Source organism: Alligator mississippiensis, chromosome 5 (genome assembly GCF_030867095.1).
Source record: "Alligator mississippiensis isolate rAllMis1 chromosome 5, rAllMis1, whole genome shotgun sequence".
In the NCBI taxonomy this organism is placed as follows: Eukaryota; Metazoa; Chordata; order Crocodylia; family Alligatoridae; genus Alligator; species Alligator mississippiensis.
The window spans coordinates 140,065,134-140,088,474 of record NC_081828.1 but is presented as its reverse complement, the minus strand read 5'-3'; the positions used below and the strand labels follow the sequence as shown (position 1 = coordinate 140,088,474).

At 44.8% G+C, this 23,341-nt stretch overlaps 1 long non-coding RNA gene across 4 annotated transcripts in view; it reads left to right on the top strand.

The window, feature by feature from the left end:
* The window catches only part of LOC109285804 (uncharacterized), a 38,692-nt gene that overhangs the window by 2,360 nt on the left and 12,991 nt on the right, over positions 1–23,341 (top strand). The window contains exons 3-5 of one of the 4 annotated variants that reach the window (XR_009462575.1): positions 5,931–6,059; positions 7,185–7,332; positions 9,831–13,989. This is a non-coding gene — a long non-coding RNA (uncharacterized LOC109285804). Of the gene's footprint in view, positions 1–5,930; positions 7,005–7,184; positions 7,333–9,830; positions 13,990–23,341 lie in introns of those variants that run through there. The other 3 variants (XR_002093660.2, XR_009462574.1, XR_002093659.2) reach the window with 3 other exon arrangements.

Below are 23,341 nucleotides of genomic sequence, written 5' to 3'. Positions count from 1 at the left end.
GTCCCCCCTCAGCCTCCTCTTATCAAGGCTGAACAGGTTCAGGTCCTTCAGTCTCTCCTCATAGGGCCTGTCCTGTTGCCCTCTCACCAAGCAGGTGGCCGTCCTCCAAACCCTCTCCAGGCTGGCCGCATTCTTTTTGAAGTGTGGTGCCCGGTACTGGATGCAGTACTCTAACTGTGGCCTTTCTAGACTTTAAGAAGGCTTTTGACACTCTCTCACCCCATCCTCATCAATAAATTAAGTGACTGTGGCATTGATGCCTGCAAAGTTGGATGGGTAAAAAAATTGGCTGATGGGGTTATTTCTGTTTTTTGGGGGGTTTGTTTTTAAACAAATGCGTTTGTCTCAATGCGTAAAAAGGCTTCAAAGTCCTCCTTTTGGTCCCAGGAATGAACCAGAATGCCTGTATTACCTGAGACGATGGAGGCACCTGCTATGCAGTCATGAGCCAGAGGCTCGAGCTTTGAGGAGGTGCAGGAATGCAGAAAAATGTCTGCTCTTAGTGTTTCCTTGCTCAGTGCCTAGGTGATCCGGAGGTAGCAACCTGCCTCTCTTGATTGAATAGGAATTCTGGCAATTTGTATCACCCTCCTAAAAATTTGCCACCTTGCCTCAGGCTTTGCAATACTGAAGTTGAGTTTTTATACAAGAAAAATACAGATCTGCTCCTTAGGCTTCTGCAAAAATTTATGCCCAAACTTTACTCAATGGTGCACAGTCTGCATGTGCTAATTGTTTTCAGTAGTCCCAGTGAAATATGCTTAGATGGGTCAAGTTACTCATTTACATAAGGGCTTGAAGATGAGGGGTCTTATCCACAAGAGATGCTATGGGGTATGCATTGCATCTGTGCCTCTTACCCTAATCATTACTCTCAAACAATCTAAAAATACAAATCATAGCTTCTCATAGGAAAGGGAAACTAAACTCCATCTTACTTATACTGTTCTACTGTTATAAGAAACCTGGATAGCCGCTCAGTCTTGTGGGGCCAGGATCACCAATTTACTGAAAGATAACATTTAATAGGGTGCTAAATATGTTTTGCAATGTTTGTCTTGAATCTTTTCAGTGTTTCATCTTTTTTAATGGACCTGCCAAAAAGAGTACAAGCAAACTCTTTGAAATAGAACCATATAGTCATTTTTTTAGTGAGGAGCAAAATAAAATGTATATAGTGAGAAGCAAAATAAAAATGAACTCCTCTATAAACTGGCCTCCAAACTGATTATTATGATGGATTTTCCAGCCTGGAGATTTCATAGATTTCATAGACACGGGCTGGAAGGGACCTTGAAGATCATCAAGTCCAGCCCCCTGCCCCAGGGGCAGGAAGTCAGCTAGGGTCAAGGGATTCCAGCAAGATAAGCATTCAAACGTTTCTTGAATGAGTTCAGAGTTAGGTGCCTGCACCACTTCTGGAGGGAGTCCATTCCAGGCCTTGGGGGCTCTGACAGTAAACAGGTTTTTCCTTATGTCCAGCCTAAAATGGTCATGGAGGAGTTTATGACCATTGGTCCTTGTTATCCCTTGGGGCGCTCTGGTGAACAGATTTTCCCCCAGATCCTGATGCACTACCCTTACGTACTTATAGGCAGCCACCAGGTCACCCCTGAGCCTGCACGTTTTCAGACTGAAGAGTCCCATGGCTCTCAGCCTCTCTTCATAAGGCCTGTTCTCTTGCCCTGTGATCATGTGTGGGGCTCTCCTCTGGACTCTCTCAAGCTTCTCGACATCCTTTTTGAATTGTGGAGCCCAGACTTGGATGCAGTACTCCAGCTGCAGCCTCACCAAGGCCAAGTACAGCAGGAGGATGACATCCTGCGATTTACTTGAGAAACATTTATGGATGCAAGTCAGAGTTTTGTTTGCTTTACCAGCTGCGACATCATATTGGTGGCTCATGTTCATCCTGTGGTCAATCATAACCCTCAAGTCTCTTTCAGTCGTGGCGCTAGCAAGCGAGCCTATAAGCATGCTGCAGGTTTTTTTTCCCCGGGGTGGAATACCTTGCATTTTTCGGTATTGAACGTCATCAGGTTTATACCTGCCCACTTGCTAAGCTTATCCAAGTCAGCCTGGATCACTAGCCTGTCCTCAGGTGTGGACACTATGCCGCAAAGTTTCATGTCATCGGCGAACTTGGCCAGTGTGCTTTTGATACCAATGTCCACATCATTGAAAAACATGTTAAAGAGAACCGGACAGAGCCTTGGGGGACACCACTGGTCATGTAGTGCCATAATGATTCGCTTCCATCTACTACTACTCTCTGGGTCCGACCTCAGAACCAATTTCCCAGCCATTGAACTGTGTTGTAGCCGAGGCCACAGTTGGCTAATTTTTCCATGAGGAGATCATGGGACACCAGATCAAAGGCTTTTTTAAAGTCCAGATATATGATGTCCATCTCTTCTCCCTTGTCCAGATGATATGTCACTTGGTCATAGAAGGAGATGAGATTGGTCAGGCAAGACCTACTCGCAACAAACCCATGCTGGCTGTCCCTCAGGATATTGCCATCAGCCAGCTTACCCAGAAGGGATCTTCTTGAGAATCTTACCAGGGATTGAGGCCAGGCTGATTGGCCTGTAATTCCCGGGATCTACTTTCCGCCATTTTTTGAAGATGGGTACCACATTGGCTTTCTTCCAGTCTTCAGGTACTTCACCTGAGCGCCACGAGTTTTCAAATATTTTTGCCAATGGTTGGGCTATGACATCTGCCAGCTCCCTGAGTACTCTAGGGTGTAATCTGACAGGACCATCTGACTTGAAGATGTCCAGCCTCTCAAGATGTTCCTTTACAAGGTCTACACCAATGCTGGGTATAAAGACGCCCTCACCCTGGCTGTCCTGCATCATGGTAGGCAGGGTGGTTCCTTCGGGCTGATGAAAGACTGACGTGAAGTATTAAGCAGGTTGTCTTTTTCATGGGTGTCGGTTATCAGTTGTCCCATTTGGTTCAGCAGGGGTCCAATGTTACCCTTGCTTTTTTTCCGACTCCCTATGTATCTGAAAAGGGACTTTTTATTATCCTTGATATGGAAAGCCAGATGGAGTTTGGTTGCAGCCTTGGCTTTCCTGGTCCACTCCCTGCAGGCATGGACCAGTGCTGAGTACTCCTTGGTGGTTATTCCAGCCTTCCGTCCTTTATAAGTCTATCTTTTTAGGTGTAGGAGGTCCTCAGGTTCCTTGCTGAGCCAAGGGGGTTGCTGTGCCCTTTTGCTGCCCTTCCTCTGAGATGGAATGGACATCCTTGTGCTGTCAGGATCGCTCCCTTGAGGAGCAACCTCTCCTCTTGGACTCCTCTTCCTGTCGAGTCATGGTCTCGTAGGGCCTCGACAACGAGCCTCCTGAGCTTGTCAAAGTCAGCTTTCCTAAAGCCGAGGACTTCTGCATTGCTGACTGACTTGCCAGCTTTGCGATGGATAGTAAAGGTGATCAGCTCGTGGTCACTATCACCCAACTTTCCACCAGTTCTTAGGTCACTGACTAGATCATCCCCTTTGGCCAGTACCAGGTCCAACAATGCTTTACTTCTTGTTGGCCCATAGGCTTCTTGAGTCAGGTAGAGCTCGTCCACGCATGAAGAAGCTTTGAGACCAATCGTATTTGTCCAAGTGCTCTTCCCATGAGATGTCTGGGTAGTTAAAGTTTCCCATGACAACCATGCACCGGGAGTGTGCATCCTCAGCCAGTTCCGTGGCGAATTCCTGATCTAGCTCTTGTTTCTGGTTAGGAGGTCTGTAGTAGACTCCTATCATGATGTCCCCTGTACCATGTTCTCCATGTACTTTAACCCAGAGGGACTCCAGTTGTCCTCCCTGGGTGCCAGTGTCAATTTGCAGGGACGTGTAGCTTTCCTTCACACAGAGAGCTACACCCCCACCCCTTTTATCTGCATGATCTCTCCTGTACAGGGTATAGCCATCTATACCTGTGGCCCAGTCATAGGTGGAGTCCCACCAGGTCTCCGTTATCCCTATGAGATCATAGTCTTTCTTGCTTTGCAGGAGGACCAGTTCCTTTTATTTGTGCCCCAAGCTCCTGGCATTGGTGTACAGATGCGTAAGTGTCCCATTGGAAGCCCTAGGCTTCCTTGCACTCCCAGGCAGACACTGTTCCAGGGCTGGGGTAGGTGTGGATTCCCTTGGGTGCCCTAATCTGCTGGTTATGCAGTAGTTGCCTAGTGGGCCACCCACCCCCCAGCGGTCTTAGTTTAAAGCCTGGTCGAGCATGTCAGCCAGTCTGGCTGAGAAGAGCCTCCTCCCTGGCAGAGTGAGGTGGAGGCTGTCTCTTCCCAGCAGACCACTGTCTCTCTCACCAAAGAGCGGACGGTGATTGTGGAAGCTAAAGCCTTCACGATGGCACCAGCGCTGCAGTCTATGGTTGGCCACTTTGATCCTCTTCTCCCTCCACAGCCCATAGCCCCAAACCAGGAGGATTGAGGAAAACACCATCTGCGCTCCCAACCCCTTAAGCCCCGCTCCCAAAGCCCTGTAGTGCCTCAGCTGTGTTTTTGCTCTGAGCCGTGTCATTCGTGTGCACATGGATAAGGAGCATAGGGTAGTGGTTGGTGGGCTGGATGAGTTTTGGGATGCTCCTCAGCTACGTCTCAGATATGGGTTCCCGGGAAGCAGCAGACCTCCCAGGCTAAGGGGTCAGGGCGGCAGATTGCACCCTCAGTCCCCCTCAGGGGGGAGTCTCCCACGATAACCACTCTACAAGTGGCCTTAGGGAGAGCAGAGACAGTAGCTGAAGATGAGCCTGCATTGCTTGCAGGAGCTGGCAACTCTGCAGGCTCTACTGGAGCTGCAAGAGGTTTGTACCTGTTGCAAAGCTCCAGAGGGGCATGGACCTTGGTGCAGTGGGCCTTGGGGCCACTGACCACCTTGGTCCAATCCCTTGGCTGGACAGTATGGGAGATCCCTGAGTCCTCCCTTGTCCTAAAAGGTGACCTTGGTCTACCCTCCACCTCCAAGGGGTGAAGGGCTTGGCAGTAGGAGTCTATCTTCCGCTTGCCATCCCGCACGCAGTCTCTGGACTGCGGCCTGGAGCTCCTCTTTCTGGTGCCCCAGAGACTCCAAAGTGGAGCAGACCTTGCACGGGGAGGCATCCATGTTCCTGGTCCCATGTCCCTGGAAATGTGCCAGGCAGCTCCTGCAGCTGAGAGCCAGAGGGTCCACCTGTGTGGAGCCTGGAACCATGGGGTCCATCTGGATGGAGACCTCTGAGGTGCCAGAGGGGGAGGCCGCAGACTCAGAGGGGACCCTTGGGGTGCGGCATGTGCCCATCCTCATTGTGCCGCTGGAAGTCTGGCTGCTGATGGGACTGCCTTCCCTAGGGTTCACTGGCAGGGCCTCGGGCCCTCCTGCTGACCCTCCTGTGCAAACTCCCGCACTAAACTCACACACCGGACCCAGAAGTGTGCCTGTTTGCTCCGCCTGTTTGCAAGGCTCCAGTCACATGGCTCCTTGGGGGCTGGGCCAAGTAGGAGCCCAGGTGGGGGGATGGTCCCTCCTTGGCTCCCACTCAGCTGCCTTGCAGCTATCTGGGTTGGGGTCCCTCCCTCCCTGCCGCGGGCCCCACCTACCTCTGGCTGCGCTGGGGGTCTGGGTCCCGCTGCGGGGTCCTGTGAGCCCTGGATTCAATGGGGCACAGCGGGCTTCCTTCCGCCCGCGCGTCTTTCACTGGAGCCGGGGACAAACTGCAGCTTTGCCATTGGCGGGATCATTTTGTTTCTGTTGCATTTGATGTATGTGTTAAGTATTTTAAAATTTTACCTAAACAAGACATGTATTTCATTTACACTGAGTTATGTCTTGTTCATAAATTGAGACTGTTGAAAGATCAAAAGAATGATCTAAGGATGAAAAAACCCATCTAAATTAAGACAACTCCTACATTTTTGTTTCTTTATCTCTGAAGTATATCAACGCCAGCAAGGAATGAAGGTGGAGATAAAAATACAGCACTTGGGAACAGGAAACAGGACCACATTGAAATGGTACTGCAAGATGGACATTTGCTTTGTTTCTTTTTCCTATACCTAATAAGGTAAAAGAAGAGGTAAGCATTATGGGGCAAATCTAGGTTGCAGTTGAGGAGGGAGAATACGTAACTGTTTAGGACAGCAAAATGTACAAAGTCCATAAAGGAAGTTGTCTTAGGACATTTATACATGTGCTCTGGTGGGAGGGGGGAGAGCTCTAATTAAAGTGCCTGGAGTGTCTCGTGTATCAGCATTGAACGACCTTTAGTTAAATCCCCCCCACCACCATTTTTCAGCATGGGGACGCTAATACAAAAGGTGCTGGAGCACAGTAATTACAGTGCATCGGAGCAGCCTCGCTGCACATGCGTAGGGACCCTTAATGCTATTTGTGTGTGTGGTGGATCTTGTTAATGGAGGGGTGTCTAGCTTTGGGTCAGCTATGGGGGATTTTTTCAGGGGCCCTGTGCAAAGGTTCAGCTTTGAGGCCCCAGGTTCAGCTTGTCAACCACACAAAAACATAGCCAGTGGGCTATGACTGGCTTAGAGCTGTGTGCAAATGCATGGTTTACATTGTTTCTGTGCTAGGCTGCTTTGCCTTCTCTGTCGAGATCTGTGTGTTGCCACCAGTGTCAGGGAGCTCCTGTATTCTTTTTGTGTCATTCCCTGGAGGTTTTGTGGCTGGCCAGAAATCCTTGACTGTTGTCTTCCCTATACACCTTCCCATGTATTCCCAAATATTGCTAATTTTAGACCACTTCCCAATGTCATTTGATGGAAACTAGTGTCTCCTTTTTAACATTCTTGTGTTTAGTATACACGATTGTCATCTTTTGTAAAGCTAATTAAATAATGAAGTTATAACAGAATTGCATTTGAGCTATGGTCAACTGTCCAGATATCCAACTTAGTTCTGCAGGCTCTCCTTATTATCAGTAGTAAAGGTTATAACCAGTGAACACTGTTCAATGAACACTGATGAATGTCTTTAATAAACAGCAGTTCCAAAAGCCAAGGCCTGGGGTTAAACTTTGTGGTTGTAACACTTGCATTTTAGAATATTTTTATCTTCTTCTTCTCCTAGCTGCAGAGGTTTCACTCAAGTATTTCCTGATTTTAAAATGTATACTTTTAAACTCATCAACTACAGCAGGACATTGAACTAATAAAACTGAAATATAATTTCTTAGGTCAATGGATCTGCTTGTAGATATTATGAATCTGAATACACATGCTGTCCTAGAACTGAAAGACAAATGCACACTATTATGGTCTAATCTTCTAGACTGGATAGGCAATTGTGGACTGATGGCAGATGCTCCATAATCAAAGTTGCAGGTAAGTGTTTGTTATAAACCTGGTTGTGGCCCCTCTATTCATATCTACCCACAAAAAAAGCATGTTATGTTCAAAATTGGCAGGCCACGGCTAGTATTGAATTCAGTTTTTTCTGGAAGTTTCCAGTGAATTGAACAAAGTCTTCTTGAATTATAGCAAAAATAGGTATTTACTGTAGTTCTAACTTGAACCATTTTTACTCACTTTTCAGTCTTTTACTGTGCAGCACTACACTTTTTAGCTAAAATCCAATTATGAAAGCTATTCAGTGTTTAAATTAGCATTATTAATGGTTGCTGTTATCTCCAACAAACTTACTATCACACAGCAAACAAGTTCTGGATATCTAATCTGTCCATATGTATAACCCAGTGGTTCCCAATCTTTTCTGGCTCATGGCAAACTTTGATAGGCTCGAGGTACCCCTTGGAAAAGGCGTAGCTCTTCGTTTTCATTCGTTTTTTCACTATAGAAAAATATTAGAGCAATTCTTCTGTTGCAGAGAACTCAGAAAGACCATAACAGGTCAGAATGTTTTTAACGTTGTTGATTTCTGTGTGAAATCTCTGGTTTTGTCTTGTGAATCATGTTTGCACACCTAACAGTGCTAACATTACATGGCACCCTGTGGCACCCTTGAAAGGATCTCAGGTCACCCTGGTAGAGAACCACTTGTCTAACCATTTCCCTACATTTCTGCATTTCCAGGATCTCTCTTCAGTTGCAATCAGTGGGATCAGACAAGTTAATCTGAATGCTTTTCAAAATACTGTACCAGCGTGAATATTTTCAGTCCCTTTCTTTCACGTTTTTCAAATCTAATGCTCTTAAATTATATGAACCTTCATCTTAAGAAGGATGTTTGTGTAGGATTACTTGCCTGTAAGAAAGTACTTGTGTCTTTGGGATTCACTTCTCCCTTTCCATCTATTCAAGAGGACAAATGCATCTTTGTAATTCTCTGGAACTCTATTACAGAGCAGACCATCTCATCTCAACATTTGCTCAAAGCCACCAGTGGGCTGATTCAATGTACCCCTCCCTTTCTCCCCTCCCTATGAGAGCAACTCTGACTGCTTTTTAGTTCCATGGAGGTTGCATTTGTGAGAACCAATACTAGATACCCATGGAGGAGTGCACATGTGCACCTTCCAGTTGTAGTTGATCTAAAGAGCATGTGTATGCTTCCACATGTGCTCAGAATGTCTTAAAGAACTGAACCCATGGCTTTTTAAAAAAAACCCCATGATTTTATGAATGATTTTCACCTGTTCAGTAACTGACAAAGATAACCTTGCACTATGCTTCTGATAGCTACATTGGGCAAAGCAATGTCAATAGACAGCCACTAGATGGTAGCATTTCAAACCTTTACTATTGTTTATGATTAGGAACCTACTGAATTTGTGACCGTTTGATTTTTGTGAAAACGCAAAATTGAGTGGGCTCCTTGAAAAATGGTGGGCTCTGCAAAAAATGGTGGGCTGCTCAATTTTGACAGGCTCACTGCAACCCCCCTCAAAAAAATATCTTACCAGCAAGCAGAGAAAAGGATGGGAAGCCCTGCAGTCTTGGGAGGGAGGGGAGGTGGGGGCGGCTGCCTGCAAAATGGAACAGCCGCCTCCTCGAATTCAGTAGACCCCTATCTATGACCAAGCAAAGAGCTGGTCTATTGAGGAAGGCAAACGTTCTTTACTGTCAGGTATCCAGGTTGTAGCCGTATTGATCTAGAGGAAAAAGCAACCGGGACTTATAGTAGAGATGATATCTTTTATTAGACCACAAGATTTTTGCAAAAAAAATGTCTTTAATTGCGAGCTTTCAGGCACAAACACTCTTCATCAGGTAAATATATAAATATAAAATATAGTAATATATAATAATATAACACAATTCTTTACTATAATTCAAAGGCTGGTTATATTGGAGGGAATGACAGAACTTCACAGTATTTGCTGTCCAAAACTGGTTGTCCAGGTAAAGATGCAGTAAATTTGAGAGCAGATTTATGGCAGCCACTAGGGATTGCCTGTTATAGTAAGCAACAGTTCTCTGACAAACTCCTTTTTGGTGCCAAGCTGGTTGTGTGAGTTCATGAAGTTTAAATACAGAGGGATATATAACAGAATCCATCCATTAGGAGCGTTCAGTCACATGGAGGAAACTGGACAGTTGCAGCGTATGATTTGAAATGTGCAAGTGTGTAGCCATTAGAGAAAATGAGGGCGAATGACAAATATTCAAACAAACGTAAGGTCTGTTTGCTGTCTAAATGATCCTCTTGTGTGGCACATTTGCAGTGGGTGTGCTTGATGATCAGCCCATTATATTATCTTTAAGTTCACACTTGATATGTCAATATTAAATGGATTCTGGCTGCTAACTTCTTAATGAATACAGATACTGTGTGCTGTGAGATGAATGATGAAATAACACAAAAGTGGTTAGGATCCTCAGTTACAGCATCTCATAGTGTAGAATTCTTGTTTTTGTTATAGGACTCTACCACAAAACTGTCACTGGGATCCTGAAAATTGAAAAATAAGCAAATCAGCTTAATAATATGGCTTTCCCTTGGTGCCTCATCTCCTGAAGGTCTCTTCCCACCTTCTTCCTGTCTGAAGAAACTGAAACTGGAAGGCTTCATAACCCTGCCCTTCTCATAGAGCCATTTTTACCTTCCTACCAGTCAGCAGGCAGTACAGTGACTGCTTGAAGTTTAAAACACTTTGTCATTGTCCCTTAAAAAATGGAAATAGTGCTGCTGCTTAGTTGCTGGACATTCCATAATTTATGGCCACTGAGAATGCAAAATGATTGGTATGTCTGGGTGACAGTCAGGAGCTATGGAAAGGATGAAGTGTTCCACATAGTTCCTCTCCCCATAACGTTGGAAAATAAATTCATTACTAGTTTCAGCCTGTGAACATGGCCATTATCAGTGGATTGAGCTATTTTTTAAAGATCTATGGCTGAGTCAGTAACCTGGTTTTCCCTAATTTGGCAAGACCCTCCTAGAAAACAGATGTTGTTATTAGGAAAGTCAAAGCAAGATTATCACTTGACAGATTGAGGCTAGATCCTCAGCTGCTGCAAATCAATAAGGTTCCTTTGAACTCAAGGGATCTGATTTACACCAGCTGAGGGCTTGGCTGGACAGGAAATAAAAATACAAAAATGGAGGCAATGCGAGCAGCTTATTACAGCTCTTCTTTTAGACAGGCAGTTGATTGTTAAAACTAAAGAAGAAAAAAAATTTGGACCTTGAGAATATAGAGTACATAGAAGATTTTTCTTGGAAAAAGACAACACAGCTGCAGGTCACAGCAAGTTGAAACTAAAATAAAGATCAAGAGGTTCAGGCAAGATAATTGGCCAACAACTCCACTGATCTCTGTATAATAGAAAACTGAATGAAGCCATGTAGTTTACTCCTCTACAGTCATATGGCCTCCCTCTACACTCAGAATCAATTGTGAATTCATCACAACCCATCATAGCGTTTGCTTTTGAATGCAAGAAGGCAGATACTGTAAAGGAATACAGATGGCAATTGTTTCTTCACAAAACTGGAAGCTTCCTTTGGTCGTCTTATAGAATTTAAATTGCTGTTACTTATTAATATGATTGATAAGTACTGTGTGGTTATGTTCTAATACAGTTAATATTATACAGAATAAATCAGCGCCTTGTTACCCTCCGTGTCATAGAGTCTATGAGACAGTGAAAGAAAACATTCCCTTAGAAACCCTTGGTATAACTTTATTCTCACTTTTTCTTGCTATGCTATTTTTGAAGGTATTGATATATTACCTATGCTAGATGGTTCTCTTCCTGATGTAAGAAAAAAAGATCTACCTAGATATCTACCTATACCATACCCATCATAGCAATTCTGACACAAGCATCAGTGGATTTATCCTCACAAGACCCCTGTGAGGCAGAGTATATCATCTTCATCTTACAGGAGGGGCAGGGTCAGAATCAGAGAAGAAAAGTATTCTCCCAAAGGTTACACACAGAATCTGGCTGAATGAGAATTGAACTAGATTCTAGCCTCTATCCTTGGCAAGACCTTTGAGAAAATAGTTAAGGATCACATTTGTGGGGGACCAGTGGGTAAACTAATGCTAAGGGGCAATGAGCATAGGTTCATAGCAGGCAGATCCTGCCTGACTAACACTAACATGGTTTCTTTTTACGACTGAGTCACAAAATGCTTGGATGAAGGAATAGAGGTAGATGTTATTTACTTAGATTTTAAAAAGGCCTTTGACACAGTGCCATATCCAATTCTTATGAATAAACTAAACAGTTGCAATGTAGATTATTACACAGTCTAGGGAGTGGAAAATTGGCTTATGGGATGCACCCAGAGAGTGGTGGTGAATGGGTTGGTTTCTACCTGGAGAAATGTGGGCAGTGGAGTCCCCCAAGGCTCTATCCTGGGACCGGTACTGTTCAACATCTTCATTAGTGACCTGGACAAGGGAGTAGAAAGCACCCTGCCCAAGTTTGCAGATGACACCAAACTATGGGTGGAGGTAAACAAACTACAGGGCAGGGAGCGAATCCAGGTGGATTTGGACAGGCTGGGGAAGTAGACAGAACAAAATAGGATGCAGTTTAACAAAGATAAGTGCCATGTGTTGCACCTAGGGAGGAAGAATCATAAATTATCATCAACACTCCTATAGCCTGGGAGGTAGCATTCTAAGTAGCACAACTGCGGAAAGGGATTTCAGTCATAGGTGACTCCAAAATGAACACGAGTCACCAATGTGATGAAGTAATAAGTAAAGATAACGGTACTCTTTCTTGCATAAGTAGGTGCATCACAAACAGATCTAGGGAGGTGGTACCTCCCCTCTATGCAGCATTGGTCAGGTCACCTCTGGAGTACCGCATCCAGTTTTGCGTGCTGCACTTCAGGAGGAACGTAGATAACCTGGAAAGGGTTCAGAGGAGGGCCACCCATCTGGTTAAAGGCTTACAGGGAAAACCCTATGAGGACCGATTGAGTGACCTGAACCTCTTCAGCCTCTGAGTTTGTGGCCGTCTACAAACCCATCAGGAAATAGGGGATATGATGTTTACCAGGGCACCGATCAGTGTAACTAGAAATAATGGCCACAAACTGAAGGAGAGCAAATTCAGACTGGACATCAGAAAAAAGTTCTTTACAGTGAGGGTTGCCAAAATATGGAATATGCTTCCAAGGGAGGCGGTGCTGTCCACTTCCTTGGAGGTATTTAAGAAGAGATTGGACAAACTGGAGATTGGACAAACCTGGCTAGGGTATCTGACCCCAGCACTCTTTCCTGCCCAGGGCAGGGGGTTGGACTCGATAATCTAATATGTCCCTTCCAACCCTAGAATCTATGAAATCTAAGATCTTCCATGTACTAGCCAAGAACCTTAACCACAAGGCAAAATTACCACCATTCTTCTGCCCCTCTAGAGTAATCTAATCCCTTCTGGAAACATTTGCGGTTTCTTCAGCTGTTACATGCTTTGCATCCTGAAATTCAGTCTTCAAGCTATCCTTCTACTAAGGAAATATTTCCTCCTGGAACTTATCAAATAATGCTCAAGGGGACCAAAATAACAGATTCCTGTTCAGGACTGGTTCTATATAAATGCATCAAGAAGGAGTTTTTGATACTTAAAGGCCTAGATTCTTCTATTAAAAGGTTTCAATTTAATATATAATGTGAGTTTTGAGGGGGACCTTTCAATAAATATCCTAAAGAGGTAGGGTTTGTCCAAATCCCAGTACTTACATTAAGTACTTACTAACCCTTCTTAAGTCTTATGTAAAGAATGTACTTCTAAGTTTTCATGACTCTTGGGCTTTGTTAAAAACATATTGTATGGTTTTAGTTGTCATTCATATAATTCCTCATTCATTATAAAAAAAGGTTACCTGTACAAATCGGTAGTTCTTATTTTTGTGAAAGTATACTCAGTGTCTATGCTCACAATTGCTTTTTAATGTAGTAAACTATGGCTGTTAGCTCTAACAGTTTGATCTGTGCTGTAACATGAGACATTTTCATAGTGTGTGCACGTGTGTGTGTATGTGTGTGTGTGTCTGCATTATCACTGGGGTTCTTTAGGTTCTTTGGTAGCTGAATGGTCAGGTGGGATACTCCCATGCCTACTTGAAGACAGAGGGAGTATCCCAACAAGTGCAGATGCAGGGGCGTGCATTTCCCAAGGGGCAAATATGTGCCATTGCTATTTGTTGCCAGGCACACCCCTGCACATGTGCGCCAGTGCATGACAAAGTGACCTGGAGGGGGGTCACTACTACAGATTTAGTGACAAAGAACATCTCAACAAACAGTGTAGCTTGAGAAATACAGGTTTGTTCATGGAGAATTCACTATTACAATATGCCATTAGGTGGTACTGTTCTCTTCTGCAGAGTCTACTGGGATGGCAGTCCATTTATTATTAATTATATATTCATCCCTTAAAATATTTCACTGACATATTTAGAGCTCTTTTCACTGATCTTGTTCAGTCAGTCTTGTGATGATGCCAAAATATGCAGTTGGTGCTGCATACTGTAATTCAGAAAAAGGTTATGACAGGAGATTTAAGGAACAAACTTTTTCCAGACATCAAGAACATTGCATACTGTATCTCCTGCCTGAATTAGGATTCTGGAAGTTGTACCAACACCTGAATTACAGAGGTTGCATCTACACAAATAAGGCAGCTGTTTTTGAAACTGCTTCAAATCTTTTTCTTTGCCATTACATTTTAGCTATACGTCAGTAAAATGAAGTTATGCATGTTCTATACATTCTGCATAGTGCTATAGGAAAATCTGTATTATGTGAAAAAGTATCTCTAAACATTTAGGTGGTCTTTTGGTAGAAATAATGAAAATTAGATTATAGAGTGAAACATAAAATATTCCTGTGACTGGATTCTGTGTTCTCCCTCAGTCACTACAAAGAGCTTATGGCATAACTGAGATAAAAGATTTAGTTAAACAACATTTTTGTACAGAAACACTGCAAAGTGCAGGTTGGCTTCTTGGATCAAAGGCTTCCTGAAATCAATAAAAGCTACATGGAGGTCAACATTTTGTTCTTGGCACTTCTCTTACATTTGCTGAGTAGGGAAAATCGTATCTGCTATTCCAGGGTTTGCCCAGTATCAGTATTCATTTTTATCATGACTCAGTGTCTTACCAGGTATGGAGACTGAGCAGGGCCGGTGCCTTGACACATGGGTGACTTGTGGCTAGCCCTCTGTTGCTCCATGTCCCAAAAGGAACCATGTGGGTGACTCTTCTTAGCATACCTGACAGTACATGGCTCATTTTTGACCTAGACAGATTTTAGGCACTCTTTTTGGAAAAGAGTATAGTCAAACAAAACAAAGTTGCCAGGATGGTGCCAGCATGTCTGCTGTACAAACTTTGAAGCAAAACGGGTTGGGCAGGGTGTGAACTTTTCCTGACCTGCTGAACAAGAGCCCTGTAAATTGAGGGCCCAGGTACGGGTACCCCTTATTGATCCGAGAACTCTGAGGCTAATGAGAGAATACAGCAGACCAGGGGAAGAAGAGAGCCTACCAGGGTGCGTAAGACTAGGACAACTTGGTCCTATGAAGAAACTAAGGGCCTGGTGCATGTGCTGGGGGACCCTGAGGTGTTAAGCCAGTTAGGAATTGGCAACAGCCTGACCATGAACTTGCACATCGACCTGGGTGTTTCCACAAGACTTGCCAAGTGGGGGCACAACAAGATGGTGGTCCAGTGCAGGGTGATGTCCAAGAATGTGAGAGCTGCTTTCTAATGTGGAGTAGCAAGAACTCATCGGAATGGCACCCCCATGCGTAACGTGCCGCATTATCGGTACCTCCAACCATTAATGGAGGTACTTGAATGCCAAGCAAAGACAAGACTAGAGGCATACAGGCCATCCTCCACTCCCGTCAGCTTGCTGACCACAGGTCCAGCTGTGAGTTCTGCTGCCTCAAGCAAGGAAGGCAGCAGCAGTTCAATAGAACTGGACCTTGGTGACTCTGCTGAAGAGGAGAGACTGGGGACATCCTTCACCACAGGTATGTTAAGCCATGGGGAACTTGCATCTGAACTGACACCTGAGATTAGGATGGGCTGTGATGTGTGGGGGCAGGCTGGAGGATTGTAGTTAACTGACATGAGACATGGAGGATGGGGTTGTTAATTCAACCGACAAGTAACTGACAGGTGCGGGGGGGTTGGATTGTCATGCAGAAAGATGAAGGACAATGCAAAACGCGGAGGCTTTGCAGGTTACTTGTTTGCAGCCGTTCAGGGCCTGCAGTCCAACAACTTAGGCAGGCAGGCAGGCAGTCAAGCCCTTGGTGGGTTTTCCAGAATGCTTCTTATCTGCTCGTCTGATTCTCAGAGCACGCTAATCCCCGACATCCCTTCCTTCCTTGCTTTTCAGCTTTGCTAGGTACAATGCCATCACCCCCATTTCCACCACCTTTGCTGTTGCTGCCACCACTGCCAAAAAACCGCAGACATAGGAAGCCTGAGAATGATGCCCAGACAGATAGGATTGTCAACATCATCAGTACCTGCGCGGTGTGGTTTTAGGAAATAGCAAGACAGTCATGTCAAGTCTGTGGCTGTGTGTCAGCTGGGCAATGCGGCAGGAGGCATTCACAAGAAAGGGAGAGAGAAGGGCTGTCCAGCTCACAAATGTAGAAAAGGTGTTTCTGCGGTGTTGCTTATGTGCAATGCAGTGATAGTGATCGTAGCTGAGCATTGCTAATTACTGGTCATTGCCTATTTGTTGATTTAACCATTTTTTGTTGATTTAAGCATAAAAAATGCCTATGGTTACTGTGTGCTTGTAAAAAAAGGTCTCGTAATGAAACTCATTGCATATTGCCTGCTTCTTACTAATGTTTAACTTGAAAATTCAGTAGTGGTTGGTTGGTTGGTTATTTAAGTTATACCTAATAAATCAGTAAAGGCTAATTATGTAAATAAACTTTGCTGCCTTCTTTTCTTTCAATGTGGTCAGCCATCAGGAGATCATCAGGCCAGGGTCCCAGGCTTGGTGCCAAATGAACAGTTGTTTGCAACATCAGGGAGGGTTGCCTAACTTGCAAAACTGGAAAAACTAGTAAATATCCAAGAGGAAACAGTGTGGCATACGGGGGGCAGGGTACTGCAGGTTGAAGTGGGGGCACTTCCAGGGCCAGGGGTGCCCTGATCGCGAGTTAGAGGCAGTAGGATTGCTCAGGGTCCTGAGTCCTAGAGTGAGGGACAATAGATTGGGCTGGACCAGGGCACCATTGTGTGGGGGGTGTGGGTCTGACTAGTGACTGGTGTGGGTGCCAGCACTCGGGCACCTGCACTCAGGCACCAGTTGCTCTAAGGGCATTTGGCCTGCTGCCATGGGTCTGACTGTGAGGTGACCTTCCTTGTGCAATCAGGAATGGTGCGGCAGCCAGCACAAGAAAAAGTGGCATTCAGTCAGAGGCAGGGGCAGCTAATTGGGTGACAGTGCTGTTGTCACCCGGACCAGGGCATGGCTGGGGAAGTGAGGTAAGGGGGGGGGGAGGGCACACAGGTGTCCCTACAGGAGAATGAACATTGATTTATGTTGGGTTGGGTGGAATGCAGCATCTGGTGTGCAACACCTGGTGTCAGAAGAAACACCAGATGCTGCATTCCACACCCAGTTATTGAAACAGGGCAGCTAACCTCATCCCATCCTATCTGCAATTTGAAGTGACAGCTGGTGGAAAAAGGAACAAACTACAAAAAAGTTGCAGTGTCATCTGGTGGACAAAAGGACTCATTACACATCTTTGAGTGCTTTCTGTTTGCACCTGATGAATCTATAGCTGCAACATGTTAATTTGTGGCAACCCAAACTAAACTATGTACATCTGAAAGAGTTTTACTTTAGTGCACCAGGAAGACTTTAAAATGTCAGGAAAACCTGCACATGCAAAAGTAGCATTGTTGGAAATCAAGAAAGGGCAAATTTTGTCACGTGTACAAGCACCCAGTGACTGATCACATTCTTTGAAACAGTGTTAGGCCAATCTATAATCTTGGGATTTGCTTCCAAAATGTTTAACTTCTCTAGGTCTAAGGTTGCAAAACGGAATGTACAGGAACTCTTGTACAATAAAGTGCTGGCTCCTCACCCTGCGATAGTTATTTAGCTGTTAGTCCAAAGCTGGCTGCAGAGGCAGCAAAGCAGTCTAAGTTTGAAGAAAGCAGAGCTTATTTGTTGATTAGCCTGTGTGTTGCCCTTTCCATTGACAGAACTAAACTTCTGGTACATCATGAGTTCTTTTACCTTGGAAGCATTGTGAATGACTGTGCTAACACTGCTGCAGAGGCAGTCTCCACATCTGTAAGTTACAGTGTGACATTTGGCTCATGAGTATGGAGTCTGCGGGATCAGGTTCTTCATCTAATTAAAGATGTACAAAGCCCCTGTGCTTACAACACTGATGTGTGGATATGAGACTCAGATGTTGACAAAAGATACATTTGGTAGCTGTAAGAGTTCCATCAGAGATACTTTTATGCCTCTTCTGAGTAAAGTGGCTGACCAAGGACAATGTCCTGCAGCTTGCTGACTACATGTCCATTCAAACATTACTCATGAAGACCATCTGCAACAGGATGACACGTGGCTCTGACAGAGGACATGAGAGCCCAAGCAGCTTCTTTATGCTTCAAGGACATTCTAAGGTACACTTCATTGTGTGCAATAGTATATTCCTGATCAATGGATGAAAATAACTCTTAGAATCATATTTACAGAACTGTTGTATCCAGAAGCAAATTTAAAATACAGACATTTTCTGGAACAGATTAATAGTTTCATAGGTCCCTTCCAACCCTAACAACTCAATAGATCATCGAGTCTGATCCCCTGTCCTGGGCAGGAAAGTGCTGGGGTCACATGACCCCAGCCAGGTTCTTGTCCAGTCTCCTTTTAAAGACCCTCAAGGTAGGGGAGAGCACCACCTCCCTTAGAAGCCCATTCCAGCTTATTTGAATATTTGTTTATTGTGGAAAGGAAGCACGGTCTTGTGATTAAGGAACTTTTTCTGGAATTTGGAAAATGTGAGTTCAAGTCATAGCAGAGTGGAAGGACAGTTTTTAGACAGGCCACAAATTAGCTCTGCACCCTCCCCAAATGCATCTCCAATCTCTTTCCCCTCCCTGCTTTGCTTTCACCTTCTAGCCCTGTGCTTCCTGCCCAGTTGGCTGCTTTGCTTTCTGCCTTATCTGCAGCTGTGCTGCCTGTCCCTTCCCCAGTCTGCTGCATGCTATATACAGGCTGCCTATGCCATTTGTGGCACCCATGCTGCAGGTTGGCCCCCTCTATCCTAGCACCATCACAGACTTGTATGTGATCTGGGACAACCACTCAAATGTATGGTCCCATACCTGTAATGCAGAAGTCTTTTTCTTCCATCTTGGATCTGGTTAGATTGCAAACTCTTTGGCACATGCACTGTATTTTACTGTGTGTACAGTGCTAGCCATTATGAGGCTCTGTGTTTGATGGCAGCTTCTGGATGCTAATATCATACAAATAAGAAATAACTGAAAAAGGGTGTGACAACATGATATTTAGAAGACCATCAAAGTTTAGGACTTTGGATTACTTCAGAACAGCCTTAACAAGGTGTAGACATTTTGAGAGAGGCTTTCAAATGTTGGGGGAAAATATTCTTTTCAATGGGAAATTATTTATGCAAAGTCTTTAATGCAATAACCAGATAAGTTTCTATTCATTATCCCCCCTTTTAAGCAAAGAAAAATCATCTCTCATACATATTTTCTTTCATCAAAGATCATGTCATTTATAAATATGAAAAGGAAAAAAAAATGGCTGTAGCAGTTTTTTTCTGGTAAGCTTAAATACACAAGATTTATTCATAGATGCTAGGGTCGGAAGGGACCTCAACAGATTGTTGAGTCTGACCTCCTGCCTAGGCAGGAAGGAGTGCTGGGGTCAGATGACCCCAGCCAGATGCCTATCCAGCCTTCTCTTAAAGACCCCCAAGATTGGGGAGAGTACCACCTCCCTTGGAAGCCCATTCCAAATTTTGGCCACCCTTACCATGAAGAAGTTTTTCCTGATGTCTAGCCTAAATCTGCTCTGTCAGTTTGTGACCATTGTTCCTTGTTACCCCAAGAGGTGTCCTGGTGACCAGAGCATCTCCAATCCCTTGCTGCGTCCCCCTAATGAATTTGTAGGTGGCCACAAGATCACCTCTCAGTCTTCTCTTGCGGAGGCTGAAGAGGTCCAGGTCCCTCAGTCTCTCCTCATAGGGCTTGTCCTGTAAGCCCCCTAACAATATGAGTGGCCCTTCTCTGGACCCTCTCGAGTGTATCAACATCCTTCTTGAAGTACGGTGCCCAAAACTCAACGCAGTACTCCAACTGTGGTCTGACCAATGCTGCATAGTGGCGAAGTATCACCTCCTTGGATCTATTTGTCATGCATCTGCTGATGCATGATAAAGTACAGTTAGCTGTGCTGATGATTTTGTCACACTGATGACTTATATTCATCTTGGAGTCCACTATGACTCTGAGATCCCTTTCCGATTCTGTGCTGTTGAGAGGGTCACTTCCCAGCCAGTAGATGTGCTGGATATTTTTGTGACTTGGGTGCAGCACTCTGCACTTGTCCTTGTTGTACTGCATCCTATTGTGTACTGCCCACTTTTCTAGCCTGTCCAGGCCTGCCTGCAATCGTTCCTTACATCCACTTCTACTCCTGCGTCTAAGCATTTTGTGACCCTGTCATAAAATGAAACCAGATTGGTCAGGCATGACTGCTGCATTATTTTTCCCGCTGAACTCCCACAAATATGATCCTTCATAATCTTTTCAAAGACCTTTCCAAGGATGGAGGTGAGACCGAATGGCCTATATTTACTCAGATCCTCCTTCCTCCTCTTCTTGAAGGTAGGAACCACATTGGCCCTTTTCCAGTCCTCCGGGACCTGACCCAAGTGCCACGAGCGCTCAGCCATGCCAGTGGTTCTGCTACGACACCGGACAATTCCTTCAGTATCCTTTGATGCAGCTCATCTGGGCCCGCTGACTTGAACACATCCAGTCCATCCAAGTGACTCTGCACCAAGTCAGTGTCAACATTTGGTAGGCTGGTGTTCCTCTGATGCCCATCATCTAAGAACCCATTAGGAGATTTATCTTGAGCCCTGTTCAGGAACACAGGCAAAAAACTCATTGAATAGCTCAGCCTTGTCCCCCCTCTCTCACTAATTGCTCCTCCTTGTTCAGTAGGGGTCCTATGCTGCCCTGCACCTTCCTTTTACTCCCTACATACCTAAAAAAAAAGATTTTTTGTTGTCTTTAATTTGTGTTGCCAGCCTCAGCTCTGTGGTTGTTTTGGCTTTTCTAATTGCCTCCCTACAAGTGCGGGCCAAGTAGGTATACTTCTCCTTGCTCCCCCTGCTTCCACCGCCTATATGTCTTCTTTTTTGCCCTTAGGCTCCCCTGGATTTCCCTGTTTAGCCAAGGAAGTTTTTTGTCTCCTTTCCTCCTTTTGCCTCATATTGGGATAGTCCCTCTGTGCCTGAAGCATCGCTTTCTTTAGGAACGACCACCCTTCCTGGACTACCATCTCGCCAGTTTTTTCTCCTGCAGTGCATCATTGAGCAGACTCCTAAGCACACTGAAGTTAGCCTTCCTAAAGTCAAGCACTTCCACCCTACTAGTTATCTTACCCACCCTATGGTGAATTCGATTGATTGGTGGTCACTGTCCCCAAGGTGACCACGAATCTGCAGCTCCCCTACCAGGTCATCCCCCATAGCCAACACCAAGTCCAGTAAGGCATTCCTCCTAGTGGGACCGTATACCTTCTGCATTAGGTGAAGGTCCTGCACACAGGTTAAGAACTTATGTGAACAGTTGGATTTGGCTGATGGCTCCTCCCAGCAGATGTCAGGGTAGTTTAGGTCCCTTATGACAACTACGTCTGTATACTGTATGGCCTCTGAGAGTTGCCTCAAGAATGCCAAGTCTAGCTTTTCCTCTTGGTGTGGTGGTCTGTAGCAGACCCCCACCATCAAGTCCCTTTCCCCACGATTTCCATGTATCCTAATCCACAATGCCTCAACTTTCTCCTCCTCCGATCCCATTTTGATTGGGTAGATGTATAATGCTCCTTTACATAGAGAACAACACCACCCCCTTTCCTCCCTACTCTGTCCCTTCTGTACAACCTGTAGTCGAAGTTATTATCTGCAAGTAGAAGTGTGAGTTCTTCCTGCTTGTTCCCCATGCTCCTAGTATTAGTAGAGGCACTTGAGCCCTCTGAATGGTGCCTTTGATGCCCCCTGTTCTGATGCCCAAAGGGCCCCATGATACTTATCTGGGGTGTACTGCTGCATGTCTCGCAGTTTGTGGGTTCTAGACTCTCTCCATCTCTTGCTCCCCATCCCCCATCATACTTAGTTTAAAGCCCAACATAGGAGGTTAGCCAACCTGTAAGAAGAGAGACTCTCACCTTTTGTGGAGAGATGAAGCCCATTTCATCCCAGGAGGTCCCTTGCACAGAAGTGTGGTCCAGGAAGCCAAAACCTGCACGATGGCACCAATTTTGGAGCTGCAGGTTGACTTCCCTGACACAGGTGACATGATGCCTACTGTGACCGCTGACTGGGAGGATTGATGAGAAGACCACTTGCACCCCCATCTTTGTAAGCCTGGTCCCCAGAGCCCTGTAGTCACTCATGATATGGTATGGACTACTGGCCACATCATTTGTTCCTACATGGATGAGGACCATGGGATAGTTGTTGGAGGATCAGATGAGATCAGGAATTCTCACTGTGATGTCCCTGATCCTGGCTCCAGGCAGGCAGCAGACCTCATGTGCCGTGGGATCCAGACAACAGATGGGTCCCTCTGTTCCTCTCAGCAAGGAGTCATCCACAATGATGACACGGGACTTAAAGTAAAAATCTCACTAAGGTCAATTCCTTTATTTTTTATGTTGCTGATCAATTTTGGTGAGTTTTTTTTGAAATAGGACCCACATTGTTCAAACGTGCTTTGTTTGAATGAAAAAATAAATAAAGCTTAGATTTTGATGGTTATTAGATCTTCAATCTTCCTTTGAAGTCAGTGGTAATCTTTTCATTGGCTTCAATGGGAGTAGGATCAGCTGTTAAGAAAGTAAATAGCCAACACAGCCTGCTTCTTCTAGAATTGCCGGAAACAAGAATTTCATTATGTTAGAAGCCTTAAAGGTTATGGGATTCTTGGAATAAAGTCTCTCTGAACGTGCATTTCTTGTTTATAAGGATTTGGATGTTATGAGATATGGTTGCTGATTAAATGGACAGGAGGACCCAAATTCTACTCTTATTTCAGGATAAACCCCTAAATGAGAATGGTAAATATTAGGTCCTGAAATCCTTCTGTTACTGGGGATCAGACATGGAAAGAATGCTTATGTTGCAGGAAAATGTAGACAAGTATACAGGCTTTAGAAAGCTCATCTGGGGAACTCATTGTTTGATATATGCTCTAGATTTGTGTGCGCCATAAAATGTTGGTTAGCACACAGTTAGTACACAGGCCATTATAGCAAATATATCAGTATATTGCAGAAGAATGTAATGTATTTACTCCTTTCAACATACAAAACCAACTTGCTGATAAAACAATTTTCCCTTTTCTCCTCAAAAACACAGCTCTAAGGTAGTTTTAGGGTTAAGTCAAACACTAAAGGGGCTTTGTGCCTAATTATCAGTTGTGCTCTGAGCTGTGAAAAGGAGCCTTGAATGGTGCAGACAAAGGGATAAAGAAAGTGAGTATGTTAGAAAAAAAGTTAGGGGTGCACGATAGGGATTTTTGGGGCCGATACCGATAGCTGATATTTAAGAAGGCACGTCAGCCGATACTGATCTGATTTCCAATACAGCTGCCTCCAGCTGGTAAATCCTGTGTAAGGGAAGGAGCGGCGGG